The sequence below is a fragment of the Sapajus apella genome, unplaced genomic scaffold (assembly GCF_009761245.1).
Source record: "Sapajus apella isolate SASKATOON/1434 unplaced genomic scaffold, GSC_monkey_1.0 scaffold4, whole genome shotgun sequence".
In the NCBI taxonomy this organism is placed as follows: Eukaryota; Metazoa; Chordata; class Mammalia; order Primates; family Cebidae; genus Sapajus; species Sapajus apella.
This window is the reverse complement of record NW_022436944.1, coordinates 24,866,581-24,883,982: the sequence shown is the minus strand read 5'-3', so window position 1 is coordinate 24,883,982 and position 17,402 is coordinate 24,866,581. Positions and strand designations below refer to the sequence as shown.

Genomic DNA, 17,402 nt, shown 5'->3' with positions numbered 1-17,402 from the left:
GCTGAGGCAGGCAGATGGCTTGAGGTTAGGAGTTTGAGACCAGCCTGGCCAACATGGCAAAACCATGTGTCTACTAAAAATACAAAAATTGGCCGGGTGTGGTGGCACATGCCTATAATCCCAGCTACTCAGGAGGTTGAGGCACGAGAATCACTTGAACCCAGAAGGGGGAGGTCACACTGAGCCGAGATTGCGCCACTGCACTCCAGCCTAAGCAACAGAGCAAGACTCAGTCTCGCAATATAAAAAGGGGGGGGGGGGGGGTGGGGGGGAGGCGCTTGAATTTAAAAGGGCAGTAAAGAGAAAATAGAGAAAGAGAGTTAGAAAGTACTATGCTCAGAAATAAAATTCTAATTAGATTACAGCTTATGCCACTAGGGAAGAAAACACTTATTTATTTATTTATTTATTTATTTATTTATTTTTTGAGATAGGGTCTCACTCTGTTGCCCAGGCTGGAGTGCAGTGGCATCACCGCAGCCTTGACCTCCTGGGCTCAAGAGATCCTCCTATCTCAGCCTCCTGAGTACCTAGGACTACAAGCCTGGCTACTTTTTGTATTTTTAGTAGAGATAGGTTTCGCCACATTGCCCAGGCTGATCTTGAGCTCCTAGATTCAGCAACCTGCCCACCACAGCCTCCCAAAGCACTGGGATTACAGGCATGAGTCACTGCACCTGGCCAGAAACGACTTTTAAAACATACATGCATTTTTAAAACAAAGATGACTCTGGCTGCCATACATAAGGCCCAGAGACAGAAAAGGACTGAAAGAAGGAAGGTGAACAGGAAGTTATTACTACAGTCCACTAAAGGAATGGTGGCCCAGACTACAGTAATATTAATAACAGTAGTAACAGAGAGAAATGGATGTACATTACCTTTTTGCTTCAGGCAACTTTATTAAGAAAAACTCTCTTCGGATTGTATCGGGTAAAACGAGCATTGTTATCTCGTGTAAAATGTGCATTTAATAAATGTAGCAATGAATTAGCAGAAATGAAAGCTCAATATGAACATAAAGATTAAAGACAGTTCCTAACTGCTGTAAGTAAATCTTCAACAAGGCATACTGCTCCAGATAAAATTCTACACAGCTGTTGGCAATCATTTAGGGACTATGGTGAGCAGGAGAGGTTGCCAGAAGACTGAAGACAGAAAAACGTAGTACTCGTGTTCAAAACAAGAGAAATGGGATCCTGCCAACTATTGATCATTGAAGTTCAAGGTAATTCTAGACATGATTCTAGAATCATTTCTAAGAGAAGTTAGTGAACACTTAGAAAAAGTAGTCATCAGTGCTCCCTTAGCAGCACATATACTAAACAGGAACAAAACAGAGATGAGCATGGCCCCTGAGCAATAACAACATACAAATTCATAAAGCATTCCACATTTTTTACTTGAATTAAAAAATCCTTTTCTGATACAAAAATCAGCCAGGCGTGGTGGTGAGTGCCTGTAGTCCCAGCTACTCAGGAGGCTGAGGAAGGAGAATTGCTTGAATCCAGGAGGCCACTGCCCTCCAGCCTGGGTGACAAAGAGAAGTTCCAAAGAAAAAAAAAAAAAAAAAAAAATCCTTTTCTAAAAAAAAAAAAAGACAAAAAAGTAGTAATCAACATATGCTACTGGAATATAGTATTGTCACTAAGGACAAGTAAGGATAGGTTAAAGCTCTTTTCCTTATAGTTACTAAACTGATAGGGTTAAAAAATGAGGCATAAAAAATCTGGGTTTTAATAAGGTAATTGTCAAAGTTCCTCATATATTCCTTGTAAGAACTTGGAAACATGAGGTAGATGATGATAAATTAGCTAAATTTCTAATTAGCTGACCAACCTGTGGCTAAATTTCTAATTAGCTGACCAACTTCAACGAAAGAATTAATAATTTTTTTATTACTTTTAAGAGAGGTCTTTAGCAGGTAAAGAATTCTACTCTCAGCCCTGCCTACACAGCATTTTAGTAAAAAATCTGCATGAAAGTAATGCCAAAATTATCCAGCTTATATGTTTATCAAAATGCATAGGTTAATATTTACTAGATGACCAAATCAGGATTTTTTAAAATGTCAACAGACTGGAAGCAATCTTACAAAATAAAATTTAATACAGATACATGTAAAGTCCTACCAAAAAATATTCTATTAAAGAATTGAGAGAGTATGACTTTCAGAACTGAGAGAGCATGAACAAAATAATTCAACAATTTTAGTTGACAAGACCAATAGTAAAATAGGTATCATATATACATAGCATTTGGATGCCACAACCCATTTTAAATGACTTACATATATGCATTAATTTATCTTAAGAACTGTATAAGTAGACATTATTATTAATGCCATATTAGAGATGAGGAGACTGAGGCCCAGCGTGTTTACTTAATTTAGTCAAGGCTATCCAGCTGATGAACTGCAGAACTGGGATCTAAACACAGGAAGCCTTGCTCCAGAGTTAATCTTCTTAACTTGTAAATTATTATAAATTAACAGTGTAAAGTGGTTGCCAAAGAAGCAAGTCTACTCTTAAAGTATATGCTTTAAAATCAAAGAGGAAACTTACAATCTTCTATATTAGTTAATACCTAACTTGGGGTACTATGCTCATCAGAAGAGTATGGAAGAACTAAACAAATCCACAAGTGGGTTACCAGTTCCGTGAGGAGATGCAAACGAAAACAATGACACAAAAGTTACTAGAAGAGGTTAAAGATTATTTTCCCAGGTCCCTTCCTCCCTTCCTCCAAAAAAAAAAAAAAAAAAAAAAAATTTTCCAGCGAAGAAAACACTCAGTGGAATATAAGTATCTTCAAATAGCTGAAAACCCACAATACAGAAGAGACAGTGAGGACACAATTTCTAGTTCAATAAAAGAAATAATTTTATAAAAACCACAGTTGTCCAAGCATGGCACTGAGGGGTGTGCCTGTAACCACAGCTACTTAGGAGGGAGAGGTGGGAGGATCACTTGAGCCCAGGAGTTCCAGACAAGCCTGAGCAACATAGAGACTCTGTTTCAAAAAAATTTTTAATTTAGATTTTAAAAAAAGCTAGAATTGATAATAACTTTGCTTCAGAAACTATGACACTATAAACAATCTCTCCCAAAAATATACAAATGTGCATAATTTTGCATGACATTTCCAATAGTTCACAAGCCTACTTTTATATCTATTCATGCCCCATCTCTAGAGTCATGTATCCCAGATTAAAATGGAAAGGATTTAAGTATGAAGAGGTGAGTGTATTTAATTCTCTTTAAAATCCACTAGAGTTTAAAATTCTATGATCTAAAAGAACTCTCAATCTATGCTTTCTAGTTTCTTCTGAGATCCGTTATAACACATATTGCAATAAGAGCTGAAAAGATGATGATCAGGAAGTACATCCCATTTCAAGTTATATCGAGGGCACAAGCTTAGATGTTTAAGAATTTTGGCTGCAACAGAAAAACTTCAATGTGCCACTTGGACTGCACATCCACAAAAGTCGGGGTAGAAGAATTACATGATCCAAAATGAGAATATGAAGTATTACACACTAGAAAAATTCAGCTTTCTTTCTTAAACACCCAGAAATGAAGAGAACTGAAAAGAGTTTAGTAAGTCTTGGACCTTTATTAACAAATTCAAGTGCCGCAGTGCTGAAACGCAACTGCTAGGCCAGAACAACACTACAGACACCATGTCTACGCTTCGGCTAGACTATTTACAGGCATAAGATGTTCTAATAAATAACAAACACATCCGGAGCCGGTACACAACTGTGACAGAATCTGGGGTCCAGGCATTTGATTTTTCTCCTGGTACCACCTGAGAATGGACACTGCCATTAAAGATTAATTATAGTAACCTGATAGTGATAAAGGTTTAGCTAAGTAACAGGCTAACCAACGAAATGGAAAAGCAAGCTACAATATAGATCAATTAAGCTATTTTATATTTACTTTTAAACAGAGACACGGCCATGATTATGCCATATAGAAAACATAAATATATACTCGAGCAAAAAAAAACAAACAAAAACAGGTAAATAACTTTATTAGGTGAAGATAAATTCTAGTAATTAAGGGAAAAGAAAACACATGGCCCAGAAAAAAAAAAAACAGGTTGTGTGAGTCAAATGAAAAGACACAAAACTCAGATCTTGGGGAGAGAGGGGAAGGAGAAGGATGAGCTATACGACAGCCTTACTGCAAGACAGCAAATAAGTGAGACAGGGAGTCTGTGCCCTCTGAGATGGAATGAGGAAAAGATAAAAGTATTCATGGGCTCAAAGGTAGCTCAGCAGTGAATACGGAAAAGGAATACGCCTGTTCACTGTTTCAACACGAAAAGGAAAATAAGATATTGGGTCCTTTTCTAAGCCAGCATCCATGGTAGTTAATAAAAATGCCTAACTAATGCAGAGCACTTAAAAATGGAGAATTTTCTTACGATTGCATTCCTTACATTAGTCCATTTACTCCCGAAACACCTCGAAGAGGTAGATCTATCTATTTTACAGATAAAGAAACCGAGATCACACAATGGAAGATAGCACAGCCTGGTAAGAGAGACTGGGCGCTCAACCACTTCGTTGTACTGTTTCTCAGCGAGATCATAGGAAAACCCTCATACTCCTTTGTGAAGAGGAACCCTGGCTTTACAGATTTTCTCAAAGGAGTCTGGGCCCAAAACGTGATCCTCTACTTTAGAGAAAAGTTCCTTTATGGGACATGTGAGGTTCTCCCCAGCACACAAAGCTTAGAAACTCTTTTTAAAAACAAACAAACACCTGGTGGAGACAGAGGCGTGTGAGTCATTAAAGGAGGAGGAAAAGACGGACAACCAGATTTAGGAGCCATCCTTCTTTGTCGAGAACCAGAAAGTAGAAAGCAGCCCTTCCCCTTTTCCACGAGGCGTGACTCAGGGACGTTACCTCCCCCAGTTTGCTCTAAGCGATAAGCGGGTGGCCCTCTCCGGCTTCCGACTCCGGCCCAGACACTCACGGGTTATCCGCCAGGCCTGGGGAACCCAAGTCTAAACAGACGGGACTCCGGAGGACAAGGGAGCCCCTGGGCGCAGGGAGGGAAACCTGCCCAGGAACGCGCCCGGCCGGGTCCAAAGGCCCTCTGCGCGCGGTCCCGCGCCCTCGCCCCAGACCTTACCTCCTTCGGCTGCAGAAGACCTGGCGGCCAAGCGAGGCTGTCGGGCCGAGCCCGGAGCGCGTCTTCTGGCGCCACCGCTTCTGTGGCTCCCGTGCTTGGCGGCAGTCCGGTCCCAGTGGACTCACACTCGGGAAGACGCGGCCTGCCCGGTCAAGGAGGCCCAGGAGTTTGAGGCCCCGGAACGCCGACCGTGCGCGCGCCCTCGAGCCTGCCCAAAGAGGAAGGGTCAGGGCGCGCCCCGTGTGCCGGGCAGCGGCTGCAGCGCCACAGCCGAGATCTCAGCCGATTTTGTCCGCTCTCTCCCTGCCCAGCTACTGCCCCGCTTCCCCCGCGCGAGCTTTGGCGGCGGAGCAGCACGGTGCGCGCCGATTGGCCCTCGGGATGTGCGACGGCGGGCGCAGCTCCCCACGGATTGGCCGAGCCGGCGGTGCGTGCACGGAGTAAACAAACCCCGCCCCCAGGCTTCCCGAGGTGGGGAGGGGGCCGCCAGATGGAGGGGCGGGCCTCGAGCACTCTGCCACCGCCGCCTGTTCCCCCTGCGGCTTCCCTGGAAGCCCTCCCCAGTGACCCGACCAGCCCGCTCCCCAGCCGCCTCCAGGGACAGCTGCGGGCCTGAGGCCTAGAATTTTAGACACACTTCCTCCCTCCTATATCTCATCCCCCTACTCCCACCCTGCGACATGGTTGGGAATCTCTTTTCCAGCTGACCCCGAAGCCGGAAAACCCCAGCTCTCTTGGAAAGAAGGGTACTGAGCCAGTTCCATCTCGGTTCCCAGGCCTTTGCGGGGTCGCCCTGGGAGAACATCAATAAGGGACTGGGGGCGAGTGATCGTGAGTGAGGCTATGCGTGGGGCCAACTGTGGGACGCCTTGAAATTATTTAGACAATGGGTTAGAGACCACTGGGAATGTGGAGGTTCTTCAATATCCCGGTTCTTCAAGTTAATATACAAACCAGGTCAGGTCATCATGTCCCACGGAAACTACACACACCCCAAATACTCGTCAACTTGGTTCCATATTAAAAGATTTTGTCCATTCGTGCAGATGTGGAAAACCCTGTGTGAGCAGCACGTTAAAACGATTAGCTCTTTCTCATTTTACTCCAAATTTTATAGATCTCCAAATGCCACTTTGTTTTTGAGACAGGGTCTCGCTCTCACCAGACGAGCCCAGTGGCAGGATAACAGCTCAGTGTAGCCCCGACTTCCCAGTCTCGGGTGATCCTCCCACCACAGCCTCCCGAGTAGCTGGGACTGCAGGCCCGCGCCACCACACCTGGCTAATTTTGGGGATTTTTAGTAGAGATAGGTTTTCGCCATGTTTCCCAGGCTGGTCTGGAATTCCTGGACTCAAGAGACCTCCCACGTGGGCCTCCCAAAGTCACCACTTGGGGAGGATTACAGGCGTAAGCCACCACGCCCGGCCCCAAACACTATTCTTGACGTGGGGAGACATCGTTGGACAAAATAAGAGACAAAACCTCCTGCCTTCATAGAGCTTACATTCTAGCGGGATGGGAAAGATAATAAGCAAAAGAATAAGCAAAATAAAAACTGTATTACATGCTAGTATGTGTACTATGGGAAAAAAATAAGCAGAGGTGTCGGCGGAATGGCTTCAGTCAGAGAAGGTGGTTTATAAATAAATGCATAAAAGAGGTGAGGTAGGTAAGACAGCACTTTCAGATCTTTCTCTAGGGCAGGGTGGAGAGACAATTGTATCCATAATTGTATGTAACTAGTCCGGAGTCCAAGAATGTCAAATGCACTACTCCACTGACTAATTCTAAAATGCAAAAACCCCAATGGAGTGATTATTTCACATTCTCCAGTAACGAATCCATAAAAATTTATTTAGTTTCCATAAGAAATTTTGTTAAGGTTGTATGCAACGAATACTTACCACTCTAGACACTACATATACAAAAATGAGCAAGACAGACAAAACGTCCACCCTCAAGGAACTCAGTGTAGCAGAGGAAACGGATTGTAAACTATCTCAGTTCGATGTGTAAATAACCAGAAGTACATATACAAAGTGCTTGGGCTAGTGTGGGGAAACCTCGTGGAAGAGCTGTAACTGTCTTAGGATCTCTTTATCTATAAAAGAAACTCAGTACTAAATTTGGAGTGAACTTACGGCTACTAGGGATTCCCTAACCTCTTTATGGGTTTCTAAGGTGAGAGTCTGAAGATACTAGGTTGAACTATATGCAATTGCTGATATTGGGCAACGTTTATATGGTTCAACTTACTCTCTTGCAGAGGCAGTATGAGGATTTTGCTATGTAATCCATGTAGTAAGTGTTCAACAAATGATGGCAATTATTATATTCATTGTATAATATAGCTTTTGAAAAAAATGATTTACAAGTCAATGTTTTATAACACCTTCCAACGCCATTACATAAAATGGGCAGTGAAAGTTTCAAATTTTCCATATACTAGTTTGATTTAGTTGTGAATTTCCATGACCTAATCAGGGTATGTTGTAAAAGACGGTAAATGTTAGTTTCACAGCAGGCCAAGAAATTCAGAATAAGGAGGAACAGCTTGGTTTTTAAGGCAAAAAACTGAGAATTCTCCAGAACAGAATAAATTGTCAAGTTGCTACAGGGAAGAAAATTCATGTAAATCAATTTTTTATTCCCACTCATAGTTCCAATTTAGCAATTTGCACAACAGTCAACTTTCTGTCTTCTTTCTTATTTTCCCATTAAGGGATCTTATTTCCTTTGAAAAGGAAAATAAAGTTTCCGCCACCTCCAGTGCCAGAGAGTAGACATCTGAAATGTGACAGAACATTTATTGATCCTGCAAACACTTATTAAGCATTTATTGTATGCCAAGAACTATGCAAGGCATTGGCAATACAAACGCAAATGTCCAAAAAGCTCCATTCCCTTGTATTCCTTATGCATCGAACAATTCCCCAGTTCACCCACAACTCACCTGCACATGCCGTCTCATCTAAACTGAAACAACACTTTCTCCAGAAAAGCTTCCCGAGTTCCCATCTCCAACTCTTTTCCCATAAAATTTGACTTTCCAACATTCATTAAACTTACTTCCTACCTGCATCCCATTAGACTGTAAGCTTCTAGAGTCATAGCCATATCATTCTATTCACTATCATCTCCTCAGGGCTTAGCAGAAGTTCAATATTTTTACTGAATAGATCAGAGTCCACAGCCAAGCAAATTTGGAAAGAGGAGATAGATATAATAAAGTCCTCCCTACTTAGAAATATGTGGGCCACAGAATAGCCAACACAAAGAGGGCTGTGAAAAAGACGGATGCATTACAGTGAAACCTGAGGCATTTCTGTGCACTGCCCCTCTCCTGGCGCTAGATACTGCTTTTGCAGGTGGAGGTACCAGACTCCTGGACCACTGCCTCTCAAGCTTTGAGATGCACAGTAATCACTTAGGGAATCTTAAAATTCAGACTGTAAGGTGTGGCTTCAATTCTGCATCTCCACCAGGCTTCCAAGTGATGCTGGTGCTGCCTCACCAGCCAAAAATCACACTTTAAGAAGGTCCTTAGTGACACCTTTATCACACACAAAAATTTGCATTTGTCAGAACAGTTTCAGATTTTTTTAAAGCATCTTCTTTTCACACCTAATCCATCTAGTGACTGACAAAAGAAATAACACTCATAAGTGTTAAATCTGGGTCTTGCTTCTAGAAACAATCCTGTTATGTACAGTTTAATCACCTTAATAGGACAGAGTAGAATCAAAGCCTCAGAATTTCCTTAGGGAGGGATTCAACCTCACCCCAGTTTTCTGGAATGACTACATTAGAGCAGTAGAAGGATTTCAAAGTAACCCTTAATAAAAGTAACCTGTTTTTAATATCAAACCTAAAATACTTTTAGGATAAAATATTTTATTCACCCTAAAAAAATAAAGTAAATGTGAAGTATAAAGAATCATGATGAACCCTCATGTACCTGCTTAAGCAACACACCATTAACACCACTGAAGCCTCACGTGCCCCTTACCAGTGTGTCTCCACAACTTTCCCTTTACAAAATAACACCATAAATTCTGTATATAATTTCCATGCTTTTCTTTATAATCTTAACACATGCGTATGTATATCTAAATAATATATTGCTTAGCTTTTCATGTTTTTGAACTTCATAAATTTGGGATAAAATTTATTATTCATCTGCAAAATATTTTTTCAACATTTTAAGAGGGTCATCTATCTTGATGGATGGTCATTCATTTTCACTAATGCAAAAATAACATTTACATACTCCATCTATTTTATTATTTTTTTATTTTATGAGACAGACTCTTGCTCTGTCACCCAGGCTGGAGTACAGTGGTGCAATCTCGGTTCACTGCAAACTTAGCCTCCCAGGTTCAAGCGATTCTCCTGCCTTAGCCATCTGAGTAGCTGGGATTACAGTGCGTGCCACCAGGCCCTTAATTTTTGTATTTTTAGTAGAGATCGTGCTTCACCATGTTGGCCAGGCTGGTCTCAAACTCCTGACCTCAAGTTATCTGCCCGCCTCAGCCTCTCATAGTGCTGAGATTACAGATGTGAGCCACTGTGCCCAGCACATAATCCATTCCCTTATTGAAAGGCAATTGGGATTTTTACCTTTTTTCCTATTCTGATGCTATGAATATTCCTGTCTCCTTTGTATATGTGAAATTTTCCATAGGGTCTTGGTTATGAACAGGGGCGACAGTTGAAATATTTAACAACTGGTAATGCACAGACCTTAGCTGGTTTTCCTTCCCCACAAACACCCTGACACAATTTCTTATGTGCAGTTGGTTTATTTTGGGAGATGATTCCAACAAACAGGAGTGGGAGACAGCAAGAGTGGAAATATGAAGGAGGAAAAGCCAACCCCATGTGTTATGGGTTACTGAGATGTGCTACTGTGATGATCACTGCTGGAGGCTTGATCCTGGAGGGGACTCTCCAAGAAGTTTTGAAGAGCACACTTCAAAACTGTCCACTTGAAGGACAGAAGAGGAGCATATTTACACACTGGCTCCCATCCAAACAGTGAAAAGTTGCTCTGTCAGGTGTCAACTCTCTAGTACTTCAAGGTTTGGATGTGGGCGAAAATAACCGAGCAGCTTCAGACAAGTATTCCAAGCTGAGAGGCAAGGAAACCCCAGTCCAGAACAGGAGATATGGTAAGGCAAAATGAGGCAAGGTGGTGTCGGGATACACCGGGGGCAGCTGATTTCTGCAACAGGTGGAATTAAAAGGTAGGCCAAGATGATAGGAAGTGGGGCAAGAGGTGACCAAAACTCATGTAAATAATTGAATGATAAATTAATGGAGTGTAAGAGACAGCTCTTCTATACAATAGATTTCAATTAATAAATAAAAAGGCATAATGGAAATGGAAAAATCACCATTACTAAGCATTCAACACCCGAATGTTTGTTGCAGGAGAGAACTATCCATGGACACTAAAACTAGTGAGTGAAAAGTGTGATGGCAAACAGGATAGTTACATGGTTTCAAAGTATCTTTGCAGAAAATTCTTATTAACTACTAAAGAAAAATAGTAACTTTACAGTGGAAAAATCTGACAGACACTATCTTAATCTATCTTAATCAAGTGATCAAGGTTAACATCATCCGTAGTAAGACACAGCGATATAACTTCTCAGGATGCACTGAGAAGTCCACAATATCATTTCTGCAATATTTTAACAGAAGTGCAAAACCTCACTCTACTCTCAAGAAAATATCAGACCAAGCCAAACTGAGAGACATTCTATAAAATAACTTCCAGTACACTTCAAAAATGTCAAGGCCATGAAAGAAATAAAGACTGAGGAACTGTCTCAGATTGGAGGAGACTAAGGAGACATGAAAATTAACTACAGTGTGGGATCCTGGATTGAATTCTGAACCAGAAAAAGGACATCACTTAGAAAACAGGCAAAATTCAAATAAAGTCTGTAGATTAGTTAATACCACTGTATCAATGTGAATTTCCTGGTTTGAGTAATTGTATTATGGTTATACATAATGTTAATTAGAAGTTAATGAAAAGAGAACTCTGTGTACTATTTTACTTTTCTGTAAGTCTAAAATTATTTAAAAACAAAAAGTTAAAAATTAAATACCAGGGATCTTATTAACATACAGATTCTCATTCAGTAGGTCTGGGATAAGGCCTGAAATTCTGCTTTTCTAAAAAGCACATAGGTGATGCTGAGACTGCAGGTCCCAGTGACATATTTGAGTAGCAAGACTGTTTCCCCCAGTTGTACTGAGGTATAACTGACATATAATAAACTGTACATAAAGTGAACAGTGTGATGAGTTTTGACATATGCATGCACCCATAAAACCATTGCCACAATCAGGATAATGAATTTTTTATTGGGAGACAATTCTAAATAGGTTTTTCATTTGTTTGTGTTGCAAGCAGAGACACTATGGCTTTTGTTGTAAGACAGAGATGATGTCTCCCTTCTCAGCAGAGGGCAGTTTTGTCAAACGATCAAGCATCATGAAAATAATTTTCCTCTGGGACAAGCATCAGACAGGTTTACTACCAACCTATTACAAAAGACTTAGGTTTCCTGAGCCTGAGGTTCTTCAGCTGTACCACAAACCACTGCATTCACAGTATCAACCTGAAGTGCTCCACACAGGACTTGGGAGGCAAGGAGAACCAACGTAAATATGAAGATAATTAATGCTTGCTATGCCATGAGTAATAATGTCTTTAATCTCTGAGACAGGAGTCTTGTATCTTTTCGCAGTATAACTGAGCATCCTAAATCCAAAACTCTGAAATCCTAAATGCTCCCCAATCTGAAATTTTTTAATTAAAAAATCTTTATTACAGGATGTTACTTGCCCAGACTGGAGTGTGGTGACATGATCAGATCTTACACTGAACTCCTGGGCTCAAGTGATCCTTGAGTCTCAGTCTTCCAAGTAGCTGCAACTATAGGTATGACCACCACGCCTGGCTGATGTTCTTATATTTTTTAGTAACAAGGTCTCACGACATTGCTCAAGCTGGTGAAATCCATGGCTTTTTGAGCACTGAAATGATGTGTGAAGGCAATGCTCAGATTCGGATATTGGATTTCAAATTTTCAGATTTTGGATGCTCAACTGGTAAGTATATACAATGAAAATATTCCAAAAAAAAAAAAAAATCTAAAACCCAAAATACTTCTGATCCCTAGTATTTCAAATAAGGGATACTCAACCTGTATCTATAAAATGGTGGGTTGCTAACTTGTTAGCTTCCAAAGTAGAGTAAAATTTCAGGTTCTTCTCAGTTCTTTCTTTTTTTTTTTTTTTTTCCTTCTCAGTTCTTTATAGTATTTGGTGATGAAGACTGGGATGCTGACAGAAATAATGGCTTTCTGCAAGAGAGATGACAAGGGCTCCCATGGGCTGGGTGAAAGGATATGAGAATTCCCTGGGATCTGGCAGCAAATGTTCTTGCTGAAGTAGTGTTCAAGGAGGAAGGAAAATGTGGCAAATCTAATGTATTTGCCTTATAATCTCTATCTTTTTTTTTGGTCTTTTTGATACGGAGTTTCCCTGTCATCCCCTAGGCTAGTGTGCAATGGTGTAGTCTTGGCTCACTGCAACCTCCACCTCCTGGGTTTAAGTGATTCTCCTGCCTCAGCCTCCCAAGTAGCTGGGATTACAGGCACGTCCCACTACATCCAGCTAACTTTTGTATTTTTAGTACAGATGGAGTTTCACCATGTTGGCCAGGCTGGTCTCAAACTTCTGACCTCAAGTGATCTGCTCGCTTTGGCCTCCCAAAGTGCTAGGATTACAGGCGTGAGCCACTGGGCCCAGCCTAATCTCCACCTCTTAATGAGTTCTATTTCTTTCTAAACAGCAAAAAGTACACTAATGCTCAATATCATTATTTCTTTTTTTCTACGATTTCTTTTAAATAAACCCATTCTTCAAAATTATTGCTACAAAACAACCAGAGAAACTTCAGCAACGTCAGCTCAATAGATCTCCATAATGTCCCCTGTTCCTTGTCCTCTTCAATGGACTAAAATTACTTTGAACTAAAAAAACTATGCATGACAAAAACAAAACCTCTTCCTTTCTTCAACCTCAATGTTCATCATTCTTCAGATTTCTCACTATGAAATAATACCATGGGCTCATAAGAGACTCCACTATGGTCAAGGAATGGAATCCAGATTATCTGACCGAATTTTCTACCCATATACATGTCACTAACTGTGTGTGTGAACTTGAAGCAATGAGCAGAGAAACACAAAATAAAAATGGCTTTAATACACCAACACGTACAGATTATTCAGTTTCATTGTAGTTTCCCAAATAAATTTAGAGTATAATTTTTAGAAAGTATTTTTAACATCTTCCAGGCTAATTCTATCATACTCTTATATGAAATTATCTTTTCTCCAGTTATTTATAATCTTTCTAAATATTTAAAAATACAGTATATTTTCACAAAAAATTTTATTTTCCCCACCACAAAGAATTAACCCTCTTCTCTAGTAATTTCCTTTGTGCAAGAATGTAGAATGTAGAATAATAAAATAGGATCTAAAAAGGTAAGGTTACATAAAACCCTTCTTGTCTAACCATATTAAGGCCCAAGTTTACCTACAGTCACAACTGTAGTTAACAAGTGCTCTTTCGCTGGTTGCTTTTTGTTTTGTTTTTGTTTTTGCAAAGTTTTGCCATGTTGCCCAGGCTAGCCTCCAACTTCTGGGCTCAAGCAATTCTCTGGCCTCAGACTACTGAGTATCTGGGACTAGTTCCGCCACCATGTCAGGCTTCTCTGTGACTTTCTTAATGTGCAGAAACCAAAACGGGTAATAGTATTTAATAAGAATGTCCAGGTAAATGTTTTTTTAAATCTAAAAGTAGACAAAAAGGGAAGAGAAAAATTCATATGCAGATGAAAAATATTTCTATTACTGTGTATCCTTGATTTTTTTGTATAGATCTTAACGATGATTTATAAGGTTCTTAATGATAATTTAATAAAACTGAAAAACTCATTAAGAACATCAGAGAAATACAATTATAAATTTACTGAGGCATACAAATTGGAATCTATACTATCTTGCACAAATAGGAAAGTTTCTAATTACTTATTAACAAAATCATTCTGAAACCTTTATACAAATCAGCTCATTTTAAATAAAAAGTTTAGAAATACTATAACTATGTACAAAGTATATATCTGTATACTCTAACATTCTAAGTAAACGTACCTTTGAAAATTTACTATTATACAGTATTAGTATCATAACTGTATAATGAGCAACGAAAGAATATGAGAACTCTTGGGCTCAGTACATTGTCAATATATTCAAAATACCATGTACATTTTGCCTGGAAAGATTTCCCACATAATGACATAAACCACTGGACTGATTTTTAAAAACTTTTAAGAAGATATTTAAAGATATGGCTCATTTAGCAAACATTTAGCCATCATATCTCACTGCAGCCTCAAACTCCTGGGCTCAAGTGATCCTCCTGCCTTAATTGGCAAATAGGCAAAAGATATGAACAGAAATTTCACTGAGAAGGATAAACAGAATGGCTGAAATAAGAAATAGTGACAACACCAAATGCTGGTGAGCATGCAGAGAAACTGGATCACTCATACATTGCTGGTGGGAATATAAGATGGTACAGCTAGACTGGAAAACAGTTTGGCAGTTTCTTATAAAGATCATTTAATGGGAGTCCCTATATTATTTGTTCCTTAAACATCACAGTTATCTGTCTAAACACAGCCATTTGATAACAGACCAGAATTATGGTAAAGTGGGGAAAGACAGTTAAAATAGAATAACAGATAATTTCAGAAATATCTGATTTTGCAAGTCCCTATCTCTGTCCTTCCCACTCCAAGATCATTCCTGCATTCCTCTAGGAACAAAGGTCCCATGGGAATATGATGCCCATACAGCCAAATTACTTAGGTGCCAAGAGATGCTGGTGCCAAAATATTTATGGCTATGAGGCTCCAAAACTTAAAGAACAGAAACAACATAACTCCTTTTTCTTGAAAAGAGGATTTAAAAAGAAAATAAAAAAAAAAAAAAAAAAACAAGATGATTTTGAATCATCTATTTAACATTTTTAGATTACCCATTTTGACTGGTTTGAACCAGATGACCTGGCTTTGGGTTTACAATAAGATGATTCTGGGAACAAGTAGGCTGTAAAGGTCCAAGGTGTGTTTGGGGCTTTTTTTTCTCTCTCGAGTGCATGCTTTTTCTTTTCCTTATTTTTTTTGAGACAGAGTCTTGCTCTGTCATCCAAGCTAGAGTGCAGTGGTGCAATCTCAGCTCACTGCAACCTCCACATTCTGGGATAAGCAATTCTCCTGTCTCAGCCTCCCAAGTCACTGGGACTACAGGCACACACCACCACACCCAGCTAATTTTTGTATTTTAGTAGATCAATGTGGGGTTTACCACACTGATCAGGCTGGTCTTGAACTCCTGACCTCGTGCGATCCACCTGCCTTGGCCTCCCAAAGTGCTGGGATTACAGGCGTGAGCCACTGTACCCGGCCTTTCTCTCTCTTTTTTATAATTGAGATAGGGGTGTCACTATGTTGCCCAGGCTGGTCTCAAACTCCTGGGCTCAAGTGATCCTCCCGCCTTGGCCTCACAAATTGCTGGGATTACAGGTGTGAGCCACCAAGCCTGTCCTGGGGCTTTTAATTCTTACTGAAAACCATAGTCTAAATTTCCCAAAGGGATTCAGAATCCTCTGGGGTAGATTCAATGGGCCTTCTAGGCCATCTCTGGGATGACTCTAAAATAAAGTCAAAGAACTCCAGGGTACATCTACATACATCTCTCCTCAAATAATTAAAAAATTCTTGCCAGACTCCTGAGCTGGACTATTTTAAATTAAAAACTGGTCCCTTATAGGAGGGGCTATTTATGAAGTTCCTTCCCTATAGCACCAGAACGTTTGGCACTCTTAAAACTCAATCTATTAGTCATCTGCAGTCAACTATATACAACCTGTGAAGAGAAAGGCTTCAATTAAACCTTAAAAAGTTAATATAACTATGTGAATTTACAGATGTGTATCTCTACACAAATATTTTTTCAAACATATAAACGTATTAAGAATTTTATTTATTAAGACAGGGCCTTTCTCTGTTGCCCAGGCTGCAGCGCAGTGGCTCAATCATAGCTCATAGCAGCCTCCATCTCCTGGGTTCAAGAGATTCTCTTGCTTCAGTCTCCCAAGTAGCTGGGACTACAGGGGCATACCACCACACCTGGCTAATTAAAAAAATGTTTTGTAGAGACAAGGTCTTGCTTTGCTGCCCAAGCTGTAATTAAACTCCTGGCTTCAAGTGATCCTCTGGCCTCAGCCTCCCAAAGTGCTGGGATTATAGGCATGAGTCACTGTGCTTGGCCAAAGTTTTAAATAAACAATATGAAGATTCTAGCTCTCACTACAGAGTAGTTCTTCTTAATTCAACAGAAACATTTTACACACAAGAAATATAAATTGCTCCCTATCAACAAATGTATGTAATATCAAGGATAAAATGTGTACAAACAAAATTGCACTAACAGACATAAAGTAAAAATTCATTCCACAAACATGAAAGCACAGTACTAAATTCTGGAGAAGCAAAAAGTTCCTGCTTTCAGGGAGCTTCCAGTCTGGTAGAGGTTTGCACAGAAGGCAGACTAAAGAGAATCATCATCTCCTTTGTTCAGACATGAAAAGGAAGCAAAAAAGCAAGTCAAATAAAAGATGATCTGCAGAATACATTAACCCTACACTGAAATCACGGACCTACTCCAGTAATTAAGGCTGCAGAGGTGGTGCTGGGTGGATGAAAACATCAGAAGACAATTATAGCATGAGTTGAGTATTTATTTATTTATTTAGACAGGGTCTTACTTTGTCACCCAGACTAGAGTACAGTGACACGATCTTGGCTCACTGCAGCGTCCACCTCCTAGAGCTCAAGAGATCTTCCCACTTCAGCCCCATAAGTAGCTGGGACTATCACCCAGCTAATTTGTGTATTTTTTGCAGAGATGAGGATTTGCCAGGTTGCGCAGGCTGAACTCCTGAGCTGAAGTGATCTGCCTGCCTTGGCCTCCTAAGGTGCTAGGAATACAGGCGTGAGCCACTATGCCCGGCTCAGACATTTTTTCTTCGTTAATCAGCAAAATAGAAACCCTATTTATTTCAAGACATGACTACCTCTTTTTTTTGCTAACAGCC

The 17,402-nt window shown here is 40.2% G+C and overlaps 1 protein-coding gene and 1 non-coding gene across 9 annotated transcripts in view; one reads left to right on the top strand and one right to left on the bottom strand.

Annotated features, from left to right (window-relative positions):
• Positions 1-5,528, bottom strand: part of TFDP2 (transcription factor Dp-2) — a 176,063-nt gene extending 170,535 nt beyond the window's left edge. For all 8 annotated transcript variants that reach the window (XM_032264649.1, XM_032264685.1, XM_032264640.1 and 5 more), the window contains exon 1: positions 5,151-5,528. The gene's annotated coding sequence lies outside the window, so the exon portion shown is untranslated. The remainder of the gene's footprint in view (positions 1-5,150) is intronic.
• Positions 1,299-1,400, top strand: LOC116544835. Its single transcript, XR_004266059.1, has one exon. It is a non-coding gene; the product is annotated as a U6 spliceosomal RNA (small nuclear RNA).
• Positions 5,529-17,402: the final 11,874 nt, after the last annotated feature.